The sequence below is a fragment of the Muntiacus reevesi genome, chromosome 7, assembly GCF_963930625.1.
Source record: "Muntiacus reevesi chromosome 7, mMunRee1.1, whole genome shotgun sequence".
NCBI classification, from domain to species: domain Eukaryota; kingdom Metazoa; phylum Chordata; class Mammalia; order Artiodactyla; family Cervidae; genus Muntiacus; species Muntiacus reevesi.
In genome coordinates this window covers 36,700,717-36,728,534 of record NC_089255.1, presented here as the reverse complement: position 1 = coordinate 36,728,534, position 27,818 = coordinate 36,700,717, and the positions used below count along the sequence as shown (strand labels likewise).

The 27,818-nt window shown below is 41.9% G+C and overlaps 1 protein-coding gene and 1 pseudogene across 4 annotated transcripts in view; both read right to left on the bottom strand.

Annotated features, from left to right (window-relative positions):
* Positions 1-27,818, bottom strand: part of STARD9 (StAR related lipid transfer domain containing 9) — a 121,020-nt gene that overhangs the window by 79,351 nt on the left and 13,851 nt on the right. The window lies entirely within an intron of this gene.
* On the bottom strand, positions 836-22,586 carry LOC136172072 (importin subunit alpha-1 pseudogene; annotated as a pseudogene).

Genomic DNA, 27,818 nt, shown 5'->3' with positions numbered 1-27,818 from the left:
TTGTTCCTCCATACAGAAGTACTTCTCGATCAAGTTTAATGAAGCCTTGGGCACTGACTCATTTTCACAGTTTTATAGAGCTTTGGTTTTATCCAAACCTCTGCATTCTTCAATTACACTAAGTTTCTCAGTTTCACCTAATTTCTCAGCAACACAAGATACTTGAAAGGGCATCCAGAATAACTAGGGTAATTTCGGTATGTTTCACAGTTAAGAGGTTCATCAACAATTCTATTATGCCACAATGAATGATGTTACACAATCTGTTCAACTGTTCCACCACTTCTATGGTTGTTCATAGCCCATACAGCTTCTTTTTGCATCTTAAAGTCTGCCTTAGAACACCAATGAGGAATGGGACTAATCCATGATTCACAACTCACTGGATCTGGTGCTGGTGTCAGCTTTAATATCTGACATTGTCTATGCATCTGCTAGTACTTTTGGACATCATGATACAGGAGATGAAGCAAAGTAGAATTTGCAGACTTCCCTGACAGTCCAGTGGATAAGAAACTGCCTGCCAATTCAGGGGACACAGGTTTGATCCTTGGTTTGGGAAGATCCCACATGCATCGGGGCAATTAAGCTTGTGTACTACAACTACTGAGCCCATGCTCTAGAGCCCGCAAGCCACAACTACTGAACTTGTGTGCTGCAACTACTGAAGCCCATGTACCTACAGCTCACGCTCTGCCACAAAAGAAATCACTGCAATGAGAAGCTTGTGCACTGCAACTAGAGTATTCCCCACTTGCTGTAATTAGAGAGAGTCCATGCACAGCAATGAAGACCCAGCACAGCCAAAAATTAATTAATTATTAAGAATAATAATTTACTCAGTAGCATCTAGCAAGGATTCAGGATTCTTGTTACAACAAAAGTTTGAAAGTGTCAGGTAAGGTGCTACAAGTAATCACATATTCAAGATGATATATTAGGAACTGCGAAGACCCAACAGCAGATTGATGGCACCACACTTGATAACCAAGTCTTGGAAAACAAAACCATCACCTGCAATGTTTCCAAGAGCCCATACAGCCTGTTCACTGATGTAATCATGGGGAGATGCCAGTAGAGAAATGAACGCTGGGGCAGCACCTCTATCTACCGCAGCCCCAGTCTGTTCTGACACCCTGGAAGCAATGCTGGTGAACACTCAAGCAGATTCAAACTGAACAGGACTACAGTCAGTTCTGCCCAAGAAGGACACAAACTTTGGAATCAAACCAGCCCAGATTATGTTGCCTATTGGAGGTTGTTTTTCCTAGAAGGCAGTTTCCCAGCAGCTTGAGTAGCTTTGAGCTGGCTTTCCAAATTGTTGCTACGGATGCCTGTGACAGTATCAACAACAGACTGATTTACAGTGCCCTGATCGTTTCAGTTTTCTGGCAGTGGAGAAGGAGCAGCATCAGGAAGCGACCTTACATTTCTCCTTTTCAGCACCTGGTTGTCCTTCTTAGCTTAGCTTTCCTTGGTTCCACATTATCCAGTGCTCAGCCTGCATCATTTCTGTACTATTGTGCCCTTGAATCTATTAGGCAATCAGTGGTCAGTTAGCATTCTCACTGTTGAACGTGGCTATGAGACACCGCGAGGAAGCTACAGAGCCAGCTCAGATTTCCACAGGAGGCTGTGCAGACTCTACGACTTCTTGACTTAGATAATTTGGGGCTAGAAATGGAAGGAAGATGAGACATATTCAATTTTCTACCTGTCTAGATACTCTCTAAGCACGTGACTGCCCCCAATTCTTCAATCTCATGTCACAATGTGCCCCCAAATGATCTTCCCCACCACCCTGCAGAATACTAGAAATTCTCTCCAGTATAGTAATTCATCTGAGTTAGCTGTGACTTCACAGTACCTTTATTAAAATGCAAATGCTACCAGAGAGGACAGAGGGACATATTATTGTGAATAGAAAAGGTATTGGAGAAATTATTGTATGCTGGATAAGATTGTGATCAGGTATCAAAGAAGTTAATAATAATAATACTTATGTAGCATTTATTATCTGCTAAACACTGTTCTGGGCTTCCCTAATGGCTCAATGGTAAAGAATCCACCTGTCAATGCAGGAGACGTGGGTTCAGTCCCTGGGTTTGGAAGATCTCCTGGAGAAGGAAATGGAAACTGCAGTATTCTTGCTTGGGAAATCCTATGGGCAGAAGAGTTTGGTGGGCTGTAGTCCATGGGGTCAAAACAGAGTCGGGTATCACTTAGCAATTTAACAACAGCAAAAGCACAGTTCTAAGTATTTTATATTTACTTACTCATTTAGTCCTCACAACAGCTCTGAGGTAGGTACCATTATCCCCATTTTACAGATAAGTAAAGCACAAAGAGATAAAGGAACTAGCCCAAGATCACAGCCAGTGATCTGTGAAGCTGGAAAACAAACCATACTTATAATCACATACTTCCCCACCTTTCATCTAGGATGGAGATGAGGGTTCAGAGCAAAGTCTAGGGCCCCTCTCATATCAGACCCTAAAATACACCCTCTCTACTGAATGCAACTTTTATCACCTTATTCAAAAGATAAAAACAGGGCTTCCCTGGTAGGTCAGTGGTGAAGAACCCACCTGCCAATGCAGGAAACATGGGTCAATCCCTGACCCAGGAAAATTCCACATGACATGGAGCTGTTAAACCCATGCACCACAATTATTAACCCTGTGCTCTACAGCCTGGGAGCTGCAACAACTGAAGCCCGCACAGGCCCTAGAGCCTGTGCTCCACAACAAGAGAAGTCACTGCAATGAGAAGCCTAAGCACTGCAACTCCCACTCATGGCAACTAGACAAGACCCAGCAGAGCCAAAAATAAATAAATAAAATTATGTTTTAAAAAGATAAAAACATAAATCCTGTCTATTTATCTAAGGCTTCTTTTTTATGCAAAGAGAAAAAAGTAAAGAAAAAAAAGTTGGGGACTGCCCTGGTGATCCAGTGGCTAAGATCCTGTGTTCCTTATGCAAGAGGCCCAGGTTCGATCTCTGGTCAAGAACTAGATCCCACATGCTGAAACAAAGATCAAAGCTCTCAAGTGCAGCAACTAAGACCCAGCATAGCCAAACTAATAAATAAATTTCTTAAAAAATACAATTGCACACAGCAGCAAACACTCAAACAGATATACACACAGAAACATAAATTCATATTTTTAGTTTAAGTCCCTAGTTCCTGAAGAAATCAAGAAAACTGAGCTTTGAGATCACCAAAACACATATCTTTGTTTATACAAGACTAGCCTATTTCTAACAGTGTGTTTTGATAAGAAATGTTCCCATAGACAACTGTCCAAGTGGCACGTGAGATGTGGTAGGTCCCATATGCGCCTTTCGTACTCTCTGGACATAAGCAAGGAATTCACAGAACAAATACATGACTATCCAGCTCTACTGCTTTCCTCCTCCCTGCAAAAAGAGATTTTTTAGACAAGTTCCTGTGAGAAAAGATGAGTGGTGGACTTAGGGGAACAGAATCGAAGACTCTTGCTATTCCCACAGCCGCCTTTATAAAGATAATCCCAAGTGATTCCTTGATCATAATCTACCATGTCTTTTGTCATTTAACCCTTTTTCTACACCCCATCTGACTGAGCCCCAAGCAAAGTAAGTACAGGCAAAAGAGAGACTGTCAAGCATTGTTGTTTAGCTGCTAAGTTGTGCCTGACTCTCTGAGACTCCATGGACTGTAGCTCTCTGTCCACGGGATTTTCTGGGCAAGAATACTGGAGTGGGTTGCCACTTCCTTCTCCAAGGGGTCTTACTGACCCAGGGATTGAACCCGTGTCTCCTGCACTGGCAAGCAGATTCTTTACCACTGAGCCACCAGGGAAGCCCTTGTCAACCTTTCAGTTCGGTTCAGTTCAGTCGCTCAGTCGTGTCCGACTCTTTGCGACCCCATGAATCGCAGCACGCCAGGCCTCCCTGTCCATCACCAACTCCCGGAGTTTACTCAAACTCACGTCCATCAAGTCGGTGATGCCATCCAGCCATCTCATCCTCTGTCGTACCCTTCTCCTTCTGCCCCCAATCCCTCCCAACATCAGGATCTTTTCCAATGAGTCAACTCTTCTTATCAGGTGGCCAAAGTATTGGAGTTTCAGCTTCAGCATCAGTCCTTCCAACAAACACCCAGGACTGATCTCTTTTAGGATGGACTGGTTGGATTTCCTTGCAGTCCAAGGCACTCTCAAGAGTCTTCTCCAACACCACAGTTCAAAAGCATCAATTTTTCGGCACTCAGCTTTCTTCAACAGTCCAACTCTCACATCCATACATGACCACTGGAAAAACCATAGCCTTGACTAGACGGACCTTTGTTGGCAAAGTAATGTCTCTGCTTTTTAATATGCTATCTAGGTTGGTCATAACTTTCCTTCCAAGGAGTAAGTGTCTTTTAATTTCATGGCTGCAATCACCATCTGCAGTGATTTTGGAGCCCCCAAAAATAAAGTCTGACACTGTTTCCACCGTTTCCCCTGTTTCCCCACCTATTTCCCATGAAGTGATGGGACCAGATGCCATGATCTTAGTTTTCTGAATGTTGAGTTTTAAGCCAACTTTTTCACTCTCCTCTTTCACTTTCATCAAGAGGCTTTTTAGTTCCTCTTCACTTTCTGCCATAAGGGTGGTGTCATCTGCATATCTGAGGTTATTGATATTTCTCCCGGCAATCAGGATTCCAACTTGTGCTTCTTCTAGCCCAGCGTGTCTCATGATGTACTCTGCATATAAGTTAAATAAGCAGTGTGACAATATACAGCCTTGACGTACTCCTTTTCCTATTTGAAACCAGTCTGTTGGTCCATGTCCAGTTCTAACTGTTGCTTCCTGACCTGCATATGCAAACTTTAGATGACCCCAAATAAGGATGCTGTTAATAATAAGGGGGACTTCCCTGGGATTCAGTAGCTAAGACTCCACACTTTAAGTACTTCCACTGCAGGGGGCTTGAGTTCAATTCCTGGTCAGGGAACTAAGATCCCACATGCTGCACATCTCAGCCAAAAACAAAATAAAATAAAATAAACTGATAGCACCATTAGGAAAAAAAAAAAAAGACTAAAAAAAAAGAATGTTAATAAGGGTATGCCAACTTGGTTAAAGATGAACTCTCTTGGGGAGCTCTGAATGGTAGACAGAGAGCTGCTGTTGGCCTCCTACAGCTACTGCTGGATTCTGAGCAGTGATGAATAATGCTCCATTGTTGTGTGGCTTGGCTGTGTGACGGTGAATACGGCTGACAGTTTCCAGTTTCCTGCTTTCCTCACATAGCCTCACATTCATGACCCATCGTGTGAGACAACCTGATCACCTCTCTCCCAGGCAGCTTGAAAAAGCCCTATTACAACGGCAGGTTTAACTGTCATCACCAACAGGCACAAAGCAGGATCTCTGAGCAGCAGTCACATGACAAGTGGACTTGTTAGCAGCTTGCCCAGCAGCTGGTCTGAACAAAGACAAAGAAGGTGGCTGGATTATTAGGTGTGAGGGCATCTTTGCATCTTCACAGGCAGAATCCAAATGGGATATGCTGTTTCACTGCCTTCAAGGAAGTGGATAAAATAGAGGGGCGTTGCAGATCCACGGGGTTGCAAAGGGTCTGACACAACTTAACGACCAAACAACAACAGCAGATCCAGGAGAAGACCTTCATTCCATCAGACAGAACCGCCAAGAGCTAGGTATCTGCAACAATTCAGGCAAATCATCTGAGAATCTTTCTATTCCTAGAAATCAGGATTTATTAGATAGGAGCTGGCAAAATTTTTCTATTATGAGCCATACAGCAAATATATTAGGCTTTATGGGCCATATGGTCTCTGTCACAACTGCTCAGCTCTGCCTTTGTAGTACAAAAGCATCCACAAATACTACACAAACAAATGGCATGGATATGTTCCAAGAAAACTTTACTAAATCTGGTGGTGGCCAGATGGAGTCCACAGGACTTATTAATAGTTTGTCATCCAGAGCTATAGGGCAAAAGTCCTTTTTAGAGCCAACTTCTTAAAAAATATAAGTGGGTTTGAGGGTTCCAAGAGGAAAAGGAGTCAAAGAAAAACTAAAGAGAGTCCTGCATACATGAAAGGCCTTCTAACACTTTTAATACCTGGAGTAACAAGCAAGTGTGGCCTTGGGAGTACAAAATAAAGCAGGCAAAGACTAACAGAGTTTTGCCAAGAGAAAGCACTGGTCATAGCAAACACCCTCTTCCAACAACACAAGAGACAACTCTATACATAACCAAATGGTCAATACCAAAATCAGGTTGATTACGTTCTTTGCAGCTGAAGATGGAGAAGCTCTATACAGTCAGCAAAAACAAGACTGGGAGCTGACTGTGGCTCAGATCATGAGTTCCTTGTTGCAATCAGGCTAAACTGAAGAAAGCAGGGAAAGACACTAGGCCATTCAAACATGATCTAAATCAAATCCCTTACGATTATACAGTGGAGCAACAAATAGATTCAAGGGATTAGATCTGGTAGACAGAGTGCCTGAAGAACTATGGATGGAGGTTCATAACACCGTACAGGAGGCAGTGATCAAAACCATCCCAAAGAAAAAGAAATGCAAAAAGGTAAAATGGTTGTCTGAAGAGGCCTTACAAATAGCTGAGAAGAGAAGTAAAAGGTAAAGGAAAAAATGAAAGATATACCTATCTGAATGCAAAGTTCCAAAGAATAGCAGGGAAAGATAAGAAAGCCTTCTTAATTGAACAATGTAAAGATATAGATGAAAACAACAGAATGGGAAAAACTAGAGATTTCTTCAAGAAAATGAAATATACCAAGGGAACATTTCATACAAAGATGGGCACAATAAAGGACAGAAATGGTATGGACCTAACAGAAGCAGAAGATATTAAGAAGACGTGGCAAGAATATACAGAAGAACTATTAAAAAAAGATCTTAATGACCCAGATAACCACAATGGTGTGATCACTCACCTAGAACCAGACATCTTGGAGTGCAAAGTCAGGGGGGCCTTAAGAAGCATCACTACAAACAAAGCTAGTAGAGGTGATGGAATTCCAGCTGAGCTATTTCAATTCCTGAAAGATGATACTGTGAAAATGCTGCACTTAATATGCCAGCAAATCTGAAAAACTCAACAGTGGCCACAGGACTGGAAAAGGTCAGTTTTCATTCCAATCCCAAAGAGGGGCAATGCCAAAACAATGTTCAAACTACCACACAACTGCACTCATTTCTCATGCTAACAAAGTAATGCTCAAAATTCTCCAAGCCATGCGTCAACAGTACGTGAACCAAGAATTTCCAGATGTTCAAGCTGGATTTAGAAAAGGCAGAGGAACCAGAGCTCAAATTGCCAACATCTACTGGATCACAGAAAAAGCAACAGAATGCAAGAAGAATATCTACATCTGCTTCATTGACTAAGCTAAACTCTTTGACTATGTGAATCACAACGAACTGTGAAAAAGTCTTAAAGAGACGGGAATACCAGATCACCTTACCTGCCTCCTGAGAAACCTGTATGCGGTCAAGAAGCAACAGTCAGAACCGGACGTGGAACAATAGACTGATTCAAAATTGGGAAAGGAGTATGTCAAGGCTATATATTTTCACTCTGCTTATTTAACTTATGTGCAACCTCATGCAAAATGCTGGGCTGGATAAAGCACAAGCTGGAATCAAGATTGCCGGGAGAAATATCAGTAACCTCAGATATGCAGATAACACCACCCTTATGGCAGAAAGTGAAGAAGAACTAAAGAGCCTCTTGATGAAGGTGAAAAAGGAAAGTGAAAAGGCTGGCTTAAAACAACATTCAAAAAAACTAAGATCATGGCATCCAGTCCCATTTCACAGCAAATAAATGGGGAAAGAATAGAAACAGTGGCAGACTTTATTTTCTTGGGCTCCAAAATCACAACAGATGGTGACTACAATCATGAAATTAAAAGATGCTTGCTCCTTGGGAAAAAAGCTATGACAAACCTAGATAGTGTATTAAAAAGCAGAGATATCACTTTACCAACAAAAGTCTGTATAGTCAAAGCTATGGTTTTTCCAGTAGTCATGTATGGATGTGAGAGTTGGACTGTGAAGAAAGCTGAGCACAGAAGAATTGATGCTTTTGAACTGTGGTGTTGGAGAAGACTCCTGAGAGTCCCTTGAACTGCAAGGAGATCAAACCAGTCAATCATAAAGGAAATCAGGCCTGGATATTCATTGTAAGGACTGATACTGAAGCTCTAATACTTTGGCCACCTGATGCAAAGAGCCAACTCATTAGAAAAGACCCTGATGCTGGGAAAGATTGAAGGCAGGAGGAGAAGGGGAAGACAGAGGACAAGATGGTTGGATGGCATCACTGACTCAATAGACATGAGTTTGAGCAAGCTCCAGGAGATGGTGAAGGACAGGGAAGACTGGCGTGCTGCAGTCCACGGGCATGCAAAGAGTCGGATATGACTGAGCCACTGAACAACAACACATTAACAACAACACTTTGAAACATATTAAGATCACTTATCATTGAAAATAAATGAAAGTACATGAACAAATCACCTTGACCCATTTTCTTAAAATAACTGATACTCTACCAAAGTTAGGCTTCCCAGGTGGTGTTAGTGGTGTTAGAACCTGCCTGTCAATCCATTTTAGACATAAGAGACATCCTAGGGATCAGGTTTGATCCCTGGGTCAGGAAGATCCCCTAGAGGAGGAAATGGCAACCCACTCCAGTATTCTTGCCTGGAGAATCCCATGGACAGAGGAGCCTGGCAGGCTGCAGTCCACAGAGTCGCACAGAGTCGGACACAACGGAAGTGTGCACGCAAGCACTACTAAAGTTAAAGTTACTCAACAAGCTCAACATTGAAGAGTTAGCAGTCAGGACAAAGTTAGGTTATTGTAGCAAATCCCTAAAGCGTAGTAGCTGAAAACAACAAAAGCTTATTTCTGGCTCATGCTACTTGTGGGTCAGTAGGGAGTCTTGGTGGTTGAAGCTTCTCTGACTGAACTCTCTCTCTCCAATGTTACTGATCTTGATGCCAGAAGGAAAGAGGGCTTTGGAAGGTCATAGATCAGCAACTGAAAGCTCAGATATCATTTCTTCTTAAATATACTCACAGAGCTCATCATATGCAAACCTCCCCCCACCCCACACACAATGGGACCAGAAAGTGAAATTCTATCACACAATAGGAGATAAACAGCCATGAATATTCAGTGAACAGCATGAATGATCATCATGTAGCAATGGTTAAGCCACTTTTATTTATTCAATTTATTTATTTGGCTGTGCAGGGTCTGAGTTGTGGCATGTAAGATCTAGTTCCCTTACCAGGGATCGAACCCGGGACCCCTGCACTGGGAGCATGAAGTCTGAGCCACTGGACCACCAGGGAAGTTCCAAACCACTGTTGGCTAAATGATCACCAGATGAGATTTTCTTAATAAAAACATATTTCTGATATTTTAGTTAACCAGAAATCACTGTCAACTTCATGTACATTAAAAATTTTAAATTATTCAGTATATTCTTTCTTAGTGTCTAAGGATTTGGCAATGGCAGGACTTGAAGTCATCTTTATGAATATCAACTTTTAATGCCCACACTGGTAGATGTAGAAGATACAGGAGACTGTTTACAGACCACAGACCTAACTAGAAGACACACGGGGGGAGGCACAAGGCTCTCCCAAGAAGTCTTGGGGACAGGACACACAGAGGGGTTTTCCCATAGCCCACTGAGGTGCCAGCATGTATTTCAGAATTCCTTAGTTTCCTACCACACTCTTCTGACCAGCTTTGATGGTACAGGAGGTGCTGTTAATGTTCTACATCTATATATCAATACATTTGGATTTCTCTACTATTTTAATGTGTACCAGCCAATGGGTGTGCCTTGACTTCCAGAAGTTAGTATCTGTATCTCTTTGTCTCTTTCTTTGGAGGACTGCCCTCAGGAGCTCCTTTTAAGAGCCAGATGTTCTTCAAGAGGCAGTTATTACCAGTGACTGATGGAAGCAGGGAACCTCAGGACATTTTTGATTATTGTTGTTGCTGTTCAGTCAATCAGTCATGTCTGACTCTTTGCAACCCCATGGACTTCAGCACACCAGGCCTCTCTGTCCCTCACCATCTCCCGAAGTTTGCCCAAGTTGATGTCCATTGCATCAGTGATGCCATCCAGCCATCTCATCCCCTGACGCCCTCCTTTCCTCCTGCCCTCAATCTTTTCCAGCATCAGGGACTTTTCCAATGAGTCAACTGTTCACATCAGATGATCAAAATACTGGCGTTTCAACCTCAGCATCAGTCCTTCCAACAAGTATTCAAGGGTTGATTTCCCTTAAGATTGACAGGTTTGACTCTTGATTCAGAAAACTCTATACTCTGAATCCGCCTGCAATGCAGGAGACCCCAATTCAATTCCTGGGTCGGGAAGATCCACTGGAGAAGGGATAGGCTACCCACGCCAGTGTTCTTGGGCTTCCCTTGTGGCTCATCTAGTAAAGAATCTGCCTGCTATGCAGGAGACCTGGATTCGACCCCTGGGTTGGGAAGATCCCCTGGAGAAGGGAACCGCTACCCACTCCAGTATTCTGGCCTGGAGAATTCCATGGAATGTATAGTCCATGGGGTCGCAAAGGGTCAGACACGACTGACTTTCACTTCACTATACTCTGTCTTCACAGCATGTCTATGGAGTTGCTTGGCCTCCTCCCTCCTGTCCTTGCTAGTCTCAGTTCCCGACCCTACCAACCACTTCCTTTTCTAGCAATACTTCCTAATAAATGACCTTCACACCTTCTCATTTCTGGGTCTGTTACTGAGAAAGCCAGACAACAACCGGCCCACTCACAGCTCAAGGACAGAAAGGCTATGCAGTGCTACAGAAAGATGCCAGGATTTGGACTCAGGAAACTTCAAATGACAAAGTTCCCAGTTCTGCAACTTATTAGGTGGCAGCAGTCTTTATCAACTCTTCTAAAATGTATAAATAGGGACTTCCCTGCTGGTTAGGAATCTGTGCTTCCACTGCAGGGGGCACAGGTTCAATTCCCAGATGGGGAACTAAGATCCTATACCCAGTGCTGCCAAAAATATAAAAAATAAGATGTGGAAATAATGGTATCTACCACAACAATTTTGTGACAAATATGTGATGATTACAATATATGTGAACACACTTTGTAAACTACAGAATATTACACTGGGAAGAAGTTAGCTCACTAAGATAATGTGTTTCCCAGCTAATCCTTCCCCCAACCTATAATTATGACTATCTTCCCCCACTGTCTACACATAGTAGAAAATTTGTAAAGTGGTGGTTCCGGATTTTAGAATGCATCATAATCACCTGGAGGGCTATTTTAAAAGTCTGATGGATGATGGATGCCACCCCTAGAATTTTGATTCAGTAGGTCTGAGGTAGAGCCCAATAAGTTCCCAGGTAATATCAATCTTGCTGATGTGTAAACTTCACTTTCTTTGAGAAGGAAAACTTCAGCCACCCCTGCAGAGTGAAACTGATAGGAAGTTTACAATGGTTCTACCTTACTATAGAAAGAATTTATAGGAAACGATGACTAAGCCTTAAAAAACATTATTGTTCTTTCCCATGCTGTGGATGTATGTACTCATCTTATGAAATAACTATGTGCAAGTGAAGTTGGCTGTGAAGTAAACTTCCGTGGTGGAAACTCTATATTCTACCTCAATCCCATACTGACTGGCATTTCGATTAAAAAAAAAGGAGAGGTTCAGATAGTTGCCAGTCTAGTGTCATGACAGATGTTAAAGTAACAAGAACAACATTTATTCACTATTGAAGTGTACTAGGTGATATCAAAGCACTTTAGATACACTAATAATTTACTCCTCACAATAGTCCATGAAGTTGATACTATTATTATCATTTTACAGATGAGACAACTAAATCAGACATCAGTCCAAAAAGTTGCCCTGTCACACAGCTAGCAATGTCAGAGATGGGGTTTCAACCCAGACTCTGTGGCACTACGGCCCAGTCTTAACCAAAACCACAACTGCATGATGGATGACTTTTTAAAGTCACCTTAAAAAGTCATCATAAAATCTGCCCAGATTACAAAATTTCTAACTTTATGACTTTTCTTCTTATTGGCTCCCCTTTATGTATATACCTTCCATTTCTATGTGGGCCATGTGATCAAGCATGAACCTACCCCAAGCAAAAGCATGGCTTCCCAGAAAACTTGCCAACTGCTCTGCCTGCATGTGGATAATAACTCGTAATGTTGGGCTGTAATATAATCCTACATACAACAGTTAAATCTGGCATACACTCAGCCTGAAGAGTACCAAAACTGAGGAGGATACTAAAGAAGCACACATACTAAAACCTTGCTAATCTATTCTATTTTGAAGATGTTCTCTGTAACATTATTTTTATTGATAAAGAAATGCACCTGTTCACTTTCAGTATACTTTATAAATGTAAAACACAAAGCAAAAATAAACTAAAATGGGGAATTCCCTGGAAGTTCAATGGTTAAGACCCTGAGCTTCCAATGCAGGGGGCATGGGTTTGATATTCCTGGTTGGGGAATTAGGATCCTACATGACTCATGGAATAGCCAGAAAAGAGAGAGAGAGAACACATCAAAATGCATCTCAATAGCCAGAAACCAGAGGCTGAATGTAAAAGAAGGTTAATAGGATACTAACCAGCTGCAAGTCAGAGAAAGAAAGGAAGGCTGAGGAGAAAACCCGAAAGGCTGTGTTTGGCCTGCCTGTCCTCTTAAATTCAGAGATTAGCAGGCTAGGTAGGGACATTATTTCTCCTCTCAACATTGCAGAGCATATACTGGAGAAAAGCCCCATGTAAGAGCTTTACAATGAATTTTAACAGAGCACAAATGGAACTTCTGAGGTGCTGGTAATGCTCTATTTCTTGATCTGCATGCAGGTTATGTAGGTATGCTCAGTTTGTAAAAGTTCAAGTGGATAGAAAATTTGAGATGTTCACTTCTAATAAGTGTACTTTTCTGTGCGTATATTCCACTTTAAAGTTTTAAAAAGCAGTTCTGTTTTTCTTACCAGCAAAAAATAATGACACACATCTGTAAAGATAAAGAATCTTTTCACCACACAGTTTCTTCTACTACAGAACCTTGTTCATGATACACTGATCAAGCATGGTGAACAGAGGTGAACAGAGGCTAGGGTCACTCACGTTCACATTCACTCTCTCCCCGCTGGACTTCTTAGGTAGAGTGACATCACAGCGGGAGAGGAAGAAAAGAAAAGCATTTCCTCTCTAGCTTTTTAAAAAAAATATATATATAATTTATAAATTTATTTATTTTTGTCTATGCTGGGTCTTTGTTTACTGTGTGGGCCTTTTTCTGGCTGTAGGGCTGGGCATGCACGTTTCAGTACTTGTGGCTCGCAGGCTCTAGAGGACAGGCTCAATAGTTGTGCGAGCCAGGGGCTGAGTCGCTCTACAGCATGTTGGATCTTTCCCAGCGCCACGATCGAACCCAAGTCTCCTGCGTTGGCAAATTCTGTGCCACTGAGCCGGCAGGGAAGCCCTCCTCTCAAGGTTTTACTTTCCTTTTTGTCCTCACTCTCTTCTTCCAAAATGTCCCCCTGTCCACCTCCATCAATCTCAGCAGCAAATTATGCAGAAGAGCAGCAGTCCCCGGAGTTGAATCCTTTGATTCAGGGCTGCCCTAGGCGACTGTCAGGAGCAAACCTGAGCAGGTCCCGCAGCACAAAAGGGATAAAAAGCACATCACATGTCTGAGGAACACATGCACACCACACAGTACGTGCTCAGTTAACAATGACTGAATAAATGAATACATAACATGTGGACCCAATCCAGAATACACACCATAAATGGGTGCTAAATCAAATTAAACAGTAGCTGTTCTCTAGGTCTCCCCTAAGTGCTTCCTGCATTAATTCTTAGGTGAAGATAAACATCACCATGTCAGCATCCTCCACAGAGCACTGCCTCCATATTTTTTCATGTGTTCACAAGGGCTCTTTACCACCTTCTGTAATGAATCCCCTCAGGCAGTAGTCTGACAGGCAGAAAGGTAGGGCCAAGCTGCTTGAAGTCGTTGGGAGTTGTGAACACTACTTTTATGTAAGAAAACAAGCCTGGAGGATGGAGTTTCTGTTTTTAACTCTCATTCCTGCCTAAGTGGAAAAAGTTTTCCTGAAACCATGCTGCTAGGAGCAAATTTCCTGTTTTTAATATTGTTTAGTCTGAATGGGTCTCTAGAGACCAGTCTTAATGCCGGAGAAGCAAATGAGCTGAACCCCCAACATGGTTCCAGTTTCACAGTCGGGCTCAGCAGCCCAGCTGAATCCTGTATCATTCTCAGCAATCCAAGGTCTGGCAAAAGAGATTAATTTCGTGGTGATCTAAACAGCATCTGCCTCCTGCATCCCACTGGCAGGCAACTTCCCCATCTCAAGCCACACTTTCCTCCTCCAATCCTGAAGACTGTCCTAGTTTGCAGAAGACAGAGCTACATGTTAAAATCACGAGACCTCAAACCACACTCATCTTGTGGCACTTCTTGTACCTCAGATCTTTATCTCAAGTCACCTCAACCAAATAAAGTGTGACTCCAGTCTTAGTCAACAGCCCTGGAACAAAGGTGCTTCTTGGTGTTGTCACAGGCACTTATTAAAGTGCATGCAAAAGACAAAAAAAAAACTAGATGACCAAAGAGAGACCTAACAGTGTTGAGCACTTAGCTCAAAAGTCATTTGTTGGTGACAACCCAGAGATGCACTGACACAAATCCGGACAGTCACTCAGAAACTTGGGGCTGATTTTCAAAGAAGCATAGTTGATAAACCTCTAACAGCCCTAACCAAGTTGACGAATGCCTGAGAGACTGACTCTCTCTGGTGTATAAATGCTATGTGGAAGACACTGAGCAGATGAGGTTCATGTTCATTGAAAAATAAATATTTGGAAATTAAAGTGGGTGGAATTTAGGATAGAACTAGAAAACAATATAGGACTTCATCTCATTCAAAAATATATATTAAGATTCTTCTGGATTCAAACTGGAGGTCCTGCTTTCATCTTTCCCTCCCCAACATGAAATTGGACACCCCAGGGTACTTCACAGATGAGGAAGGACTTACTCAGAAAAAGAGGTACCCAAGGCTTCCTTGGTGGCGGAGTGGTAAAGAATCCATCCGTCAATGCAGGTGCCATGGGTTCAATGCCTGATCCAGGAAGATCCTACAGGCCACGGAGCAACTAAGCCCACACACCATGACTGTTGAGCCTAGAGCCAGTGCAGCACAAACACTGAAGCCCGCATACCCCAGAGCTCATGATCCACAACAAGAGAAGCCACTGTAATGAGAAGCCAGTGCATTGCAACAAAGAGCAGCATCTGCTCCCCGCAACTAGAGAAAAGTCCATGCAGCAATGAAGACCCAGCACAGCCAAAACGAATTCAGTTCAGTTCAGTCACTCAGTAGTGTCCGACTCTTTGTAACACCATGGGCTGCAGCACACCAGGCCTCCTTGTCCATCACCAACTCCCAGAGTTTACCCAAACTCATGTCCATTGAGTCGGTGATGCCATCCAGCCATCTCATCCTCTGTCGTCCCTTTCTCCTCCTGCCCTCAATCTTTCCCAGCATCAGGGTCTTTTCCAATGAATCAGCTCTTCGTATCAGGTGGCCAAAGTATTGGAGTTTCAGCTTCAACATCAGTCCTTCCAATGAATATTCAGGACTGATTTCCTTTAGGATGGACTGGTTGGATCTCCTTGCAGTCCAAGGGACTCTCAAGAGTCTTCTCCAACACCACAGTTCAAAAGCATCAATTCTTCAGCACTCAGCTTTCTTTATAGTCCAACTGTCACATCCATATATGACCACTGGAAAAACCACAGCCTTGACTAGATGGACCTTTGTTGGCAAAGTAATCTCTGCTTTTTAATATGCTGTCTAGGTTGGTCATAACTTTTCTGCCAAGGAGCAGGCGTCTTTTAATTTCATGGCTGCAGTCACCATCTGCAGTGATTTTGGAGCCCCCAAAAAATAAAGTCTGCTACTGTTTCCACTGTTTCTCCATCTATTTGCCATGAAGTGATGGGACCAGATGCCATAATCTTTGTTTTCTGAATGTTGAGCTTTAAGCCAACTTTTTCACTCTCCTCTTTCACTTTCATAAACACCAGGTGTGGATGTGACTGGTGATCGACGCAAGGTCCAATGCTGTCATTCTCCATCAGAGGGCAGACAGACTGAAAACCACAATCACAGAAAACTAACCAATCTAATCACACGGACCACAGCCTTGTTTAACTCAATGAAACTATGAGCCATGCCATGTAGGGCCACCCAAGACGGACAGGTCATGGTGGAAAGTTCTGACAAAATGTGGCCCAATGAAGAAGAGAATGGCAAACCACTTCAGTATTCTTGCCTTGAGAACCCCATGAACAGTATGAAAAGGCAAAAATAATTAATTTTTTTAAAAAAAGAGGTATCAAAAAAAAAAAAGGTTGACTTTCCTGGTTATCCAGACTCCACACATCCATTGTGGGTGGCATGGGTTCAATCCCTGGTCAGCGACCTAAGATCTATGTGGTACAGCCAAGAAGAAAAAGAGGTCTGAGGCCATACTGAGTTGTGCCAGGAAGGAAAGGAGCAATCGGCTGGCAGGGTTAGTGCACAGATCCCAGGTTCCTTCATGGGCACATTTCACCACTTGTAAAGTCCACTTCAAAATCTGGCTACTGGGAAGAGTGGAGAAAGAGCTCCAGAAAGAATGTAGAGGCTGAGCCAAAGTGGAAATAACACTCATCTGTGAATGTGTCTGGTGGTGAAAGTAAAGTCCAATGCTATAAAGAATAATATTGCCTAGGAACCTGCAGTGTTAGGTTCAGGAATCAAAGTAAATTGGACACAGTCAATCAGGAAATGGCAAGAGTGAACATACACATTTTAGGAATCAGTGAACTAAAATGGACGGAAATGGGTGAATTTAATTCAGATGACTATTATATCTACTACTGTGGGCAAGAATCCCTTAGAAGAAATGAAGTAGCCCTCATAGTCAACAAAAGAGTCTAAAATGCAGTACTTGTGGGCAATCTCAAAAACAACAGAATGATCTTGGTTCATTTCCAAGGCAAACCATTCAACATCATAGTACTCTAAGTCTATGCCCTAACCACTAATGCCAAAGAAGCTTAAATTCAATGGATATATGAAGACCTACAAGACCTTCTAGAACTAACACCAAAAAAAGATGTCCTTTTCATCATAGTGATCTGGAAAGCAAAAATAGGAGGTCAAGAGATACCTGGAGTAACAAGCAAGTTTGGCCTTGGAGTATAAAATGAAGCAGGGCAAAGGCTAACAGAATTTTGTCAAGAAAAAACACTGATCATAGCAAATACCCTCTTTCAACAACACAAGAGATGACTCTACACATGTACATCACCAGATGGTCAATACCAAAATCAGACTGATTATATTCTTTCCAGCCAAAGATGGAAAACCTCTATACAGCCAGCAAAACTTAGACAAGGAGCTGACTGTGGCTCAGATCAGGAGCTCCTTAATGCAAACTTCAGGCTAAATTGAAGAAAGTAAGGAAAACCACTAGGCCATTCAGGTATAACCTAAATCAAATCCACTTATGATTATACAGTGGAAGTGAGAAATAGATGCAAGAGATTAGATCTGGTAGACAGAGTGCCTAAAGAACTATGGATGGAGGTTCATAACATTGTACAGGAGGTGGTGACCAAACCATCCCAAAGAAAAAGAAATGCAAAAAGGCAAAATGGTTGTCTGAGGAGGCATTACAAATGCCTGAGGAGAGAAGAGAAGCGAAAGGAAAAGGAAAAAAGGGAAAGATATATCCATCTGAAAGCAGAGTTCCAGAGAATAGCAAGGAGAAATAAGAAAGCCTTCTTAATTGAACATTGCAAAGAAATAGATGAAAACAATAGAATGGGAAAGGCTAGAGATCTCATCAAGAAAATAGGAGGTACCAAGGGAACATTTCATGCAGAGACAGGGACAATAAAGGACAGAAATGGCAAGAACCTAACAGAAGCAGAAGAGATTAAGAAGAGGCGGCAAGAATACACAGAAGAACTATACAAAAAAGGTCTTAATGACCCAGACAACCACAAGAGTGTGGTCACTCACTTAGAGCCAAACATCCTGGAGTGTGAAGTCAAGTGGGCCTTAGGAAGCATCACTATAAACAAAACTAGTGGAGATGATGGAATTCCAGCTGAGCTATTTCAAATCCTAAAAGATGATGCTGTTAAAGTGCTGCACTCAATATGTCAGCAAATTTAGAAAACTCATCAATGACCACAGGACTAGAAAAGGTCATTTTCATTCCAATCCCAAAAAAGGGCAATGCCAAAGAATGTTCAAACTACCGCACAATTGCACTCATTTCACATGCTAGCAAAGTAATGCTCAAAATTCTCCAAGCTAAGCTTCAACAATACGTGAACTGAGAAGTTTCAGATGTTCAAGCTGGGTTTAGAAAAGGCAGAAGAACCAAAGATCAAATTGTCAGCATCCGTTGGGTCACAGAAAAAGCAAGGGAATTCCAGGAAAACATCTACTTTTACTTCGTTGACTACACAGAAGCCTTTGACTGTGTTGATCATAACTGTGAAAAGTTCTTCAAGAGATGGGAATACCAGACCACCTCACCTGCCTCCTGAGAAACCTGTATGCAGGTCAAGAAGCAACAGTTAGAACTGGACATGGAACAACAGACTGGTTCAAAATTGGGAAAGGAGTACGTGAAGGCCGTATACTGTCACCATGCTTATTTAACTTATATGCAGAGTACATCATGCAAAATGCCAGGCTGGATGAATCATAAGCTGGAATCAAAACTGCCAAGAGAAATGACAACAACCTCAGATATGCAGATAATACCACTCTAATGGCAGAAAGTGAATGGGAACTAAAGAACCTCTTGCTGAAAGTGAAACAGGAGAGTGAAAAAGTTGGCTTAAAACTCAGCACTCAAAAAAAAAAAACAAAACTCAGCACTCAAAAAAATAAGATCATGGCATCCAGTCCCATCACTTTATGGCAAATAGATGGGGGAAAAGTGGAAACTGACAGATTTTTTTTTCTTGAACTGCAAAATTACTGTTGATGGTGACTGCAGTAATGAAATTAATGGACACTTGCTCCTTAGAAAGTTAGACCAATCTAGACAGTGTTTAAGCAGCAGAGATTTCGCTTTGCTGACAAAGGTCTGTAAAGTCAAAGCTATGGTTATTGCAGTAGTCATGTATGGATATGAGAGTTGGACCATAAAAAAGGCTGAGTGCCGAAGAATTGATGCTTTCAAATTGTCGTGCTGGAGAAGACTCTTCAGAATCCCTTGGACAGCAAGGAGATCAAACCAGTCAATCTTTAAAAATCAACCCTGAATATTAATTGGAAGCTGAAGCTCCAAGACTTTGGCCACCTGATGCAAAGGGTCAACTCACTGGAAAAGACCGTGATACTTGGAAAGAATGAGGGCAGCAGGAGAAGGGGGCGACAGGAGATAAGATGGTTGGATGGCATCACCAATTCAATGGACATGAGTTTGAGCAAACTTCAGGAGATAGTAAAGGACAAGGAAGCCTGGTCTCCTGCAGTACATGGGGTCACAAAGAGTCAGATGTGATTTAATGACTAAACAGTAACAACATCTTGGGTCAGAATAGGTAAAATGAAGCATCCATTTGCTGTAAAGTAGGAACTATTTGTTGCATCTCAGAAAGTGACTAGGTCAACTAGAGTTATTTGAGGGGTTCAGTAGAAAACACCCTGACTCCACCTGTAGACAGCATTTGCTTCAGACACAAAATTTAAAATAGATGGTGTTTTCCATATCTCAGAGAGAGGCATCAACAGGGAGGCTTGTAACCACATGTTTCTCTTTATGGTTCCTGGATCCTTTTTTTTCCCTGGATCCTTTCTTATGATAAATGCAAAGTTTAACAATTCAAATTCTTCTAATTGTCAGCTAATTCACATCTTACTTCAAATATCAGAGGCAAGCACATAGTCAGGAAGAGTTAGCGCACACAACCGGTGGCAGGGGTAGTGGAAAGACCAAGGGCTTTGCAGGCACCAGGTCTGGGTTTCAATCTGAACTCCACCTCTTAGTAGTGTGGACCTAAAGAACTTACCCTAACCTCTTTGAGCCCTGTTTTTCACATCTGAATAACAGAGATGATAATAACCCACTTCATGGGGCTGCTATTTAAAAGTGAATGAGAGGAATGAGGTACTCCGTTCAGTACCTGGAATACAGCAGGCTCTCAAACCGTGGTAGTTTTTTTCTTTCTTGCCACTTATAGGAGTCTTTCATGAGAACATTCTCCAAAATCAAACATTACTTTTCCAAACCCTGAAATCAAGTCTCTAAACTCCATGCAAATAGTGCCAGATGCTTATTAAAGGAGGAAGCTACTTCTATTTTCTCAAAAATCTTTAATGTGGGAAGGAAAGGAAAAGCAATACCAGTCAGAAACCACTACATGTTTGTACTTTAAACCATAACATCACCACAAGCAAGATGGGGTTAGTTTAATAAGGAAGGAATAGTAAAGAGAAAAAGAAAAGCAACTGAGGATTTCCATTTCGGTCACATCCCTTCTCATCTGAGCAGAACCACTACCTCCACCAACAGCACGGGAGCCGCACTGGCTCTTACCCCACACCAACTCAGCACATATCCCCAAAAGCTTTTCCACTTTGTCTAACCGCCCAACTACAGAGGCAAGAGTTGAGCAATGAAATGACTAACAAAGGAATAATCTCCCACTTCCAGGAAAAGAAGCAAGAAAAATGAGTTCGCATACACACTTCTTTTACCCTTCTGCTCCTGTGGACCAGACGCAAGGGGCTGTTTGTATACAGACAATCATCTTATGAGTGAGTCCAACCAGTTCTGCCCTGAGCCCAACTTCCTAGCGGCTCTGCCTTTTCCAGCTTCTAAATATGGTCTGAGAGATGCCTGGGCACATCTGGTCACCATTTGATTTCAGGCTTCTATTGTGTTCATCTGTGGGGGGAGGTGAATCTATAAATAGCTCATACGCCTCTGCCTCACACTTGAAAATTGAGAAACCATCCACTCTGCCTTTCCTGCAGAGAGAAGAGAGGTTTTTACTGAACCCAGCTCCCTCGTAATGATCAGAAATCAAGTTAATATTCTGTATAGCCAGGCTCAATCAAATGGTTCATAAACCTATTTTATAAGACTAAGTGGTATCTAGAATGAAACCAGAAGGGAGTGAATCAACTAAAGATGAGTGAATGACTCATGTGATGCTTTGAGAAGTCACTGATCTTTTTGGAAACTCACCAAACTTTGTAGTTAAATCCATGCATGTGAACCACCACCTTCAAGTCTTAAGGGCCTTCTCGCCTTTGGAAGAAAACTACATGTTTAAATCCTATTCAGTACTGAAAAGAGGAATCACCCTGTGGACTAGACTTATTGACAACACTCCCACTCCCAATGAAAAAAGGCAAACCTCTCTCTTCAAGATTTTTCAAATGTTTAATAAAATATTTACTACAGCATTATTTACCACACTGTAAGGTAATTAACTCTATGTATCTGTCTCCCTCAAGAACTAAGTTTTTCATGGTTAAGTACGACGTACAACTCTTATTATTTCCAGTGCCTTGCACAATTCTTGGCATATTTTTCAGTAGATGTAGGTTGAATGAATGAATGAAGAAGGTGAAATAATCACGTATTATAGGATCTTAGTGAACTTTCACAAATAAGACATCAAACTTAATGTTGATTTAATGGAGAGGTAAGAGAAAAGGGTTAAAAGGTAAAAGTAAACAAAACAAAGATATAAACACATTGTTTCCCTTCATCCCCACACCTGTACACGATTCTGCATGTGTCTGTGCTAAATCGCTTCAGTCCTGTCCAACTCTAAGAGACTCTATCGGCTTTCACCTGCCAGGCTCCTCTGTCCATGGGATTCTCCAGGCAAGAATACTGGAGTGAGTTGCTATGACCTCCTCCAGGGGATCTTCCCCACCCAGGGACAGAACCTCACTCTCTTAAATCTCCTGCATTAGCAGGCAGATTCTGTACCACTAGTACCACCTGGGAAGCCCCTGCTCAGGATTCTAAAAAGGCTATTTTTGCTGGAAGCTGACCTTATGTAAATATGTGTAAACCACAGACTAATTAGAGCCAGGATACAATAATGACCACCCCTAACTTCAGATCTTGGAAAAGAAATTTCTGAAACACTATATATAGTTCTGGCACAAAAGTACAAATAGATCAATGAAATAAAATAATTTTAAAAGAGACCCCAGGTATATGCGGGAATTAAGCAAATGATAAAAATGGCTTTTTCCTATTGTTGCAGGAAGGGGGACCCCTTCCAGGGCCCAAAGTGGGGCTTTTCCCTAGTACTCAGAAATGAATTGCCCAAGGAGACACACCTGCTGACGAAACAGGAGACTGTATTGGGAAGGGGTGCCTGGGCGGAGAGCAGGAGGGTGAGAGAACCCGGGAGGGCCGCTCTGCCATGGCGCTTGCAGTCTCAGGCACTATGTGATGGGATTGGTTTCCAGGTTGTTTCTGGCCAATCATTTTGACTCAGTGTCCTTCCTGGTGGCACATGCATTGCTCAGCCAAGATGGATGCCAGTGAGAAGGATTCTGGGAGGTGGTAAGACAGGTGGCATCTCCTTTTGACCTTTCCAAAACTATTTCTATTGGTGGTGGCTTATCAGTTCCATGTTCCTAGTAAGGAACCTCTTGTCATAAAATAACTCATCCAAATGGTTACTATGGTGCCTAGCCAGGATAGGCAGCTTCAGTCAGTGTGTTTCCCCTAACATTATCAGTGAAGAAAGGATGGATGTTTAAGCCCCACCTCATTTCCTTCACCAAAAAAATTCAAATGGATCAAATATTTAAATTAAGACGATAAATTTACTAGTATACCAGAAAAAAAATAGCAAATACTTTCATAACTTCAGGATGACAGGTCCTTATAAGTTTAATATACCAGGAAGCCACAGAGAAAGGTCAATAAATTTGACTACATTTAAACACACACACAGGGGGAAATTACAAAATCAAAACAAAAGTAAACAGGGGAAACATCTGCAACATCTATGACATGGGACATTTTCCTTAATATTCTAACTGCTCTTAAAAATACGAAAAAGAAAAAAAAAATAAGAGAAAGATGAACGGTACAGTAGAAAAATGGGGGAAAATACATGAACACATAATTCACAGGCAACAAAGTATACAAATGGCCCAGAAACATACAGTGATGCTCATCAAATATAACAAAAAGAAAAGCTAAAAATAGGATACCATTTCTAATAAGACAGGCAAAGATTAAAGAGTTTGATAACACCTAGTATTGACAAGGAATGTGGTAAAGTATTCTGATACACTACTGTTAAGCATGTAAATTGGTACAATCTTTCGGGAAGGAAATTAGACAACAATATATTGAAATTTAAAATATACTACTCTCCGAATAAGCAGCTGCACTACTAGAAATTAAAGACGCTCACTCTAGTATTACAGAGAACGGCAGACACATAATATAATATATATTATATAATAGCAGGAATCCATAATTATGGAATTATAATTATATATCATATAATATATTCAAACCATACATCACTAGAAAAATAATTAAACTACAACACCTTTGTACAATGGAATTCTATCTAGCATTAAAACAATGAGGTAGAACAATAGGTACTGCCAATAAATTAGGGCCAAGATAAGGTGATAAGGTAAAGCCAGTTGAAAATAAAATATACAGTGTAAGACCATTAGTACTTTTTTTTTTTTAAGATAAGTGGTTACCTCTGAAGAATGAGACCAGTAGGGAGGTATGAAAGGGGAACGGGTTTCGGTTTTTACATTATACCCTTCTGGACTGTTTGAACATTTTCCAGTTAGCTTGTATCACCTTTATAGCAAAATATTTTAATAAACTAATTAATCTACTAACACATTTTATGCAGCTGTCTGCTTTCTGCTGTGCAAAGAACTAGAAAGAGACCAGTCCCATTTCTTTCCGACACTTTCTGAACCCTTTTCGGAACACTGTACTTAGAAGGGACTTTTTGTTGGTCAGCTGGACTGGCTCCCCCCAAACAGATGACCATTGAAAGGTGCTGAGAGGAGACCTGCTACGGGCTCACTGTGCAAGTGTGTGGGAGAGAACTTAGCACCTGGCAATGCAGACCAGGTGGCTCCCACTGGAGAAGCTTACTGTTATCAGTCTGCCTGTGAACACGTGTCCGCTGTGGTGGACACACAGACCTTCTGTTCAAAGGGCTGTTCTTCATTTTACATCCTCTTGTTCGGGTGATTTTGCAGATCAGTTTTTCCAAAGATCTTCAAAGTGATTATCTCCATCATCATGCCTCTCATCTTCAAGCAATTAACTGGCAATCCTTTTAAACTCAGGACAAATTCAGGTATAAAGGAAGTGGAATACAGGGCAACTTCTCAGCACTGCAGAGCAGCAAGGACATGCCTCAGGACCTCTATCTGCATTTACGCTTAGGCTGCCCCATTTCCAGCTGACTATCAAGCTTTGGGCATGCCGCTCCTATACACAACCTCTCTCCCCAGGCTAAATCTCAAGGACTCCAGATAGTACCAGAAATTCCTGTTACCCTTGGCTCACAGAGGAGAAAAAAAAATCCAAACAAGCTTTTGCATCTTATAAGATTTCTCTCATTTCTGCTCTTCATTTTTGTACAGGCATCCAGCACCAACAGTAAGCATTAAGTGTCAAGGATTTCAGTTCTTCAGATTTTTTTTGTAAGTCTAAAAGCTACCCTTTAAAAACTGACAATCGAGTTTCTAGAGAGGGGAAAAAATGAGTTTAGATGAAGCCAAAAGAATGACCTTATTGCTTTAAAATCCAGCCCATGGACATGCTTATGGAGCCAAGCAGCTGTGCTGTTGGCAGAGGGAATGTGCTGAAATGAAACACTCATGGTAATCTCCCTGCCCCCACTCAGGCCCACAGAGCCCCATCCAATTATTGCACAAAAAGGCTTTTTCTTATAAAATTCTCTCTCTTCTACTTCTGTCTCCATCTTGGTTGGGAAGAACTAGCACTAGCGATGGAATGTACACAGCTCCGCAAATATTCATGAGAAAAAGCCTTTGACGCCCACACGCTCCCCAGCTGCCCTAGCACATATATGCATTAGGGAAAGGGATGCACAGAGAAAATCATAGATGTCTGTGGCTCTCTAGCTTAGGCAAACTGCAAGGCCTTCTCAAAACAGGCCATAAGATTCAGGAAGGCAGAGTCCTGCTTGTCTCTCATCCATTGAACCATAAATGAAATTATCAACCCGCTAACCACTGATAGATCATTTAAGACGTGCAGCACTGGAAATGCAGAAACAAAGAGAACTTGTATAAATAGTGCAGCATTTAAGAGCTTGGACTTCAGAATCACACAGTCAAAGGTTTGAATCCTGGCTCCATTACTTGATTGTGTGACCGTCAAGCCAGCTACTCAACCTATCTGAGCCTGTTCTTACACCTAAATTGGAAATGATATCTCCTGTAAAAAATGGTATAATCCTAACCCCTCTGTGAACTCTCCAATTCCTTCTCACCTTAGTTTCTTCTTCATGTTTTCCCCTTCTGCTCTTCCAAGGTTCCTCTGCAGTTTCAGTAACTCTTCCACCTTCTTTCCTTTTCTCCAAAGCCTTCATTCACATTCCAAGTACAGCAGATACAACAAAAGTGAGAGTCATACTCCTCTCTACCTCATCCTACTTACTTTCTGAGGCAGGAGGTCATTGATCAATTACCGTCTTATAATGGGGTGCAGTCCCCAGATAGAAATGTTATTTCTGTGGAAGCCATTAAGCAGCCCCAGCCTGGTCACAATGTTGTTGTCATTGTTCAGTCGCTAAGTCGTGTCTGACTCTTTGCAACCTCATAAACTGCAGCATGCAAGGCTTCCCTGTCCTTCACTATCTCTCTGAGTTTGCTCAAACTTATGTCCATTGAGTCGGTGATGCCATCTAACCATTTCATCCTCTGTTGTCCCCTTCTCCTCTTGCCCTCAATATTTCCCAGCATCAGAGTCTTTTCCAATGAATCAGCTCTTCCCATCAGGTGGCCAAAACACTGGAGTTTCAGTTTCAGCATCAGTCCTTCCAGTTAAAGGGTTGATTTCCTTTATAATTGACTGGTTTGATCTCCTTGCTGTCGAAGGGACTCTCAAGAGTCTTCTCCAGCACCGCCTTTTGAAAGCATCCATTCCTTGGTGCTCAGCCTTCTTTATGGCCCAACTCTCACATCCATACATGACCACTGGAAAAACCATAGCTTTGACATACAGAGCTTTGTGGCAAAGTGATGTCTCTGCTTTTTAATATGCTGTCTAGGTTTATCATAGCTCTTCTTCCAAGGAGCAAGCGTCTTTTAATTTTGTGGCTGCAGTCACTGTCTGCGTTGATTCTGGAGCCCAAGAAAATGAAATCTGTCATTGTTTCCACATTTTCCCCATCTATTTGCCATGAAGTGATAGGACTGGATGCCATGATCTTAGTTTTTTGAATGCTGGATTTTAAGCCAGTTTTTTCACTCTCCTCTTTCACCTTCATCAAGAGGCTCTTTAGTTCCTCTCTGCTTTCTGCCATTAAAGTGGTATCATCTGCATATGTAAAGTTGTTGATATTTCTCCCAGCAATCTTGATTCCAGCCTGTGATTCATTCAGCCTGGCATTTCACATGATGTACTCTGCATATAAGTTAAATAAGCAGGGTGACAATATACAGCTTTGAGGTACTCCTTTCCCAATTATGAACCAGTCTGTTGTTCCACACCCAGTTCTAACTGTTGCATCTTGTTCTGCATACAGGTTTCTCAGGAGGCAAGTAATGTGGTCTGGTATTCCCATTTCATTAAGAATATTCCATAGTTGGTGGAACTGCTCAAATTGAACAAAGTAGGGAAAATCACTAGCCCATTCAGGTATGACCTAAATTAAATCCTTTATGATTATACGGTGGAGGTGACGAATAGATTCAAGGGACTAGATCTGGTAGACAGAGTGCCCAAAAAACTATGGATGGAGGTTCATAACATTGCACAGGAAGTGATGACCAAAACCACCCCCAAGAGAAAGAAATGTAAAAAGGCAAAGCGGTTGGCTCAGGAGGCCTTACAAATACCTGAGAAAAGAAGTGAAAGGCAAAGGAGAAAGGGAAAGATATATCCAAGAGAATAGTAAGGAGAGATAAGAAAGCTTTCTTAAGTGAACAATACAAAGAAATAGAGGAAAACAACAGGATGGGAAAGACTAGAGATCTCTAAGAAAACTGGACATGCCAAGGGAACATTTCATGCAAAGACAGGCACAATAAAGGACAAAACTGGCAAGGACCTAACAGAAGCAGAAGAAATTAAGAAAAGGTGGCAAGAATACACAGAAGAACTGTACAAAGAAAGCGTATGTCACATTAGAGAACCTATAATAATAGGTGCTCAATGCCCCCACATACTACTAGATGGTTACAATGCCATGTCCTCATCTTGATGGAGTAGAGTCAGGGAGAGGCCCAGTCTCAAGAACAAGATCTTTCCTTGGGATTTTGTTAAGCAGCACACTTCCTGCCCTGCAGGAAGCTCTGTGTTGCAGTTCATGACCCTGTCATTGGAATAAGCAACAGGACTTCCCATGCAACATCGAGCACAATTCTGGACTAACCAAAAAGAAAAAACACCCTATAATTGCTATTT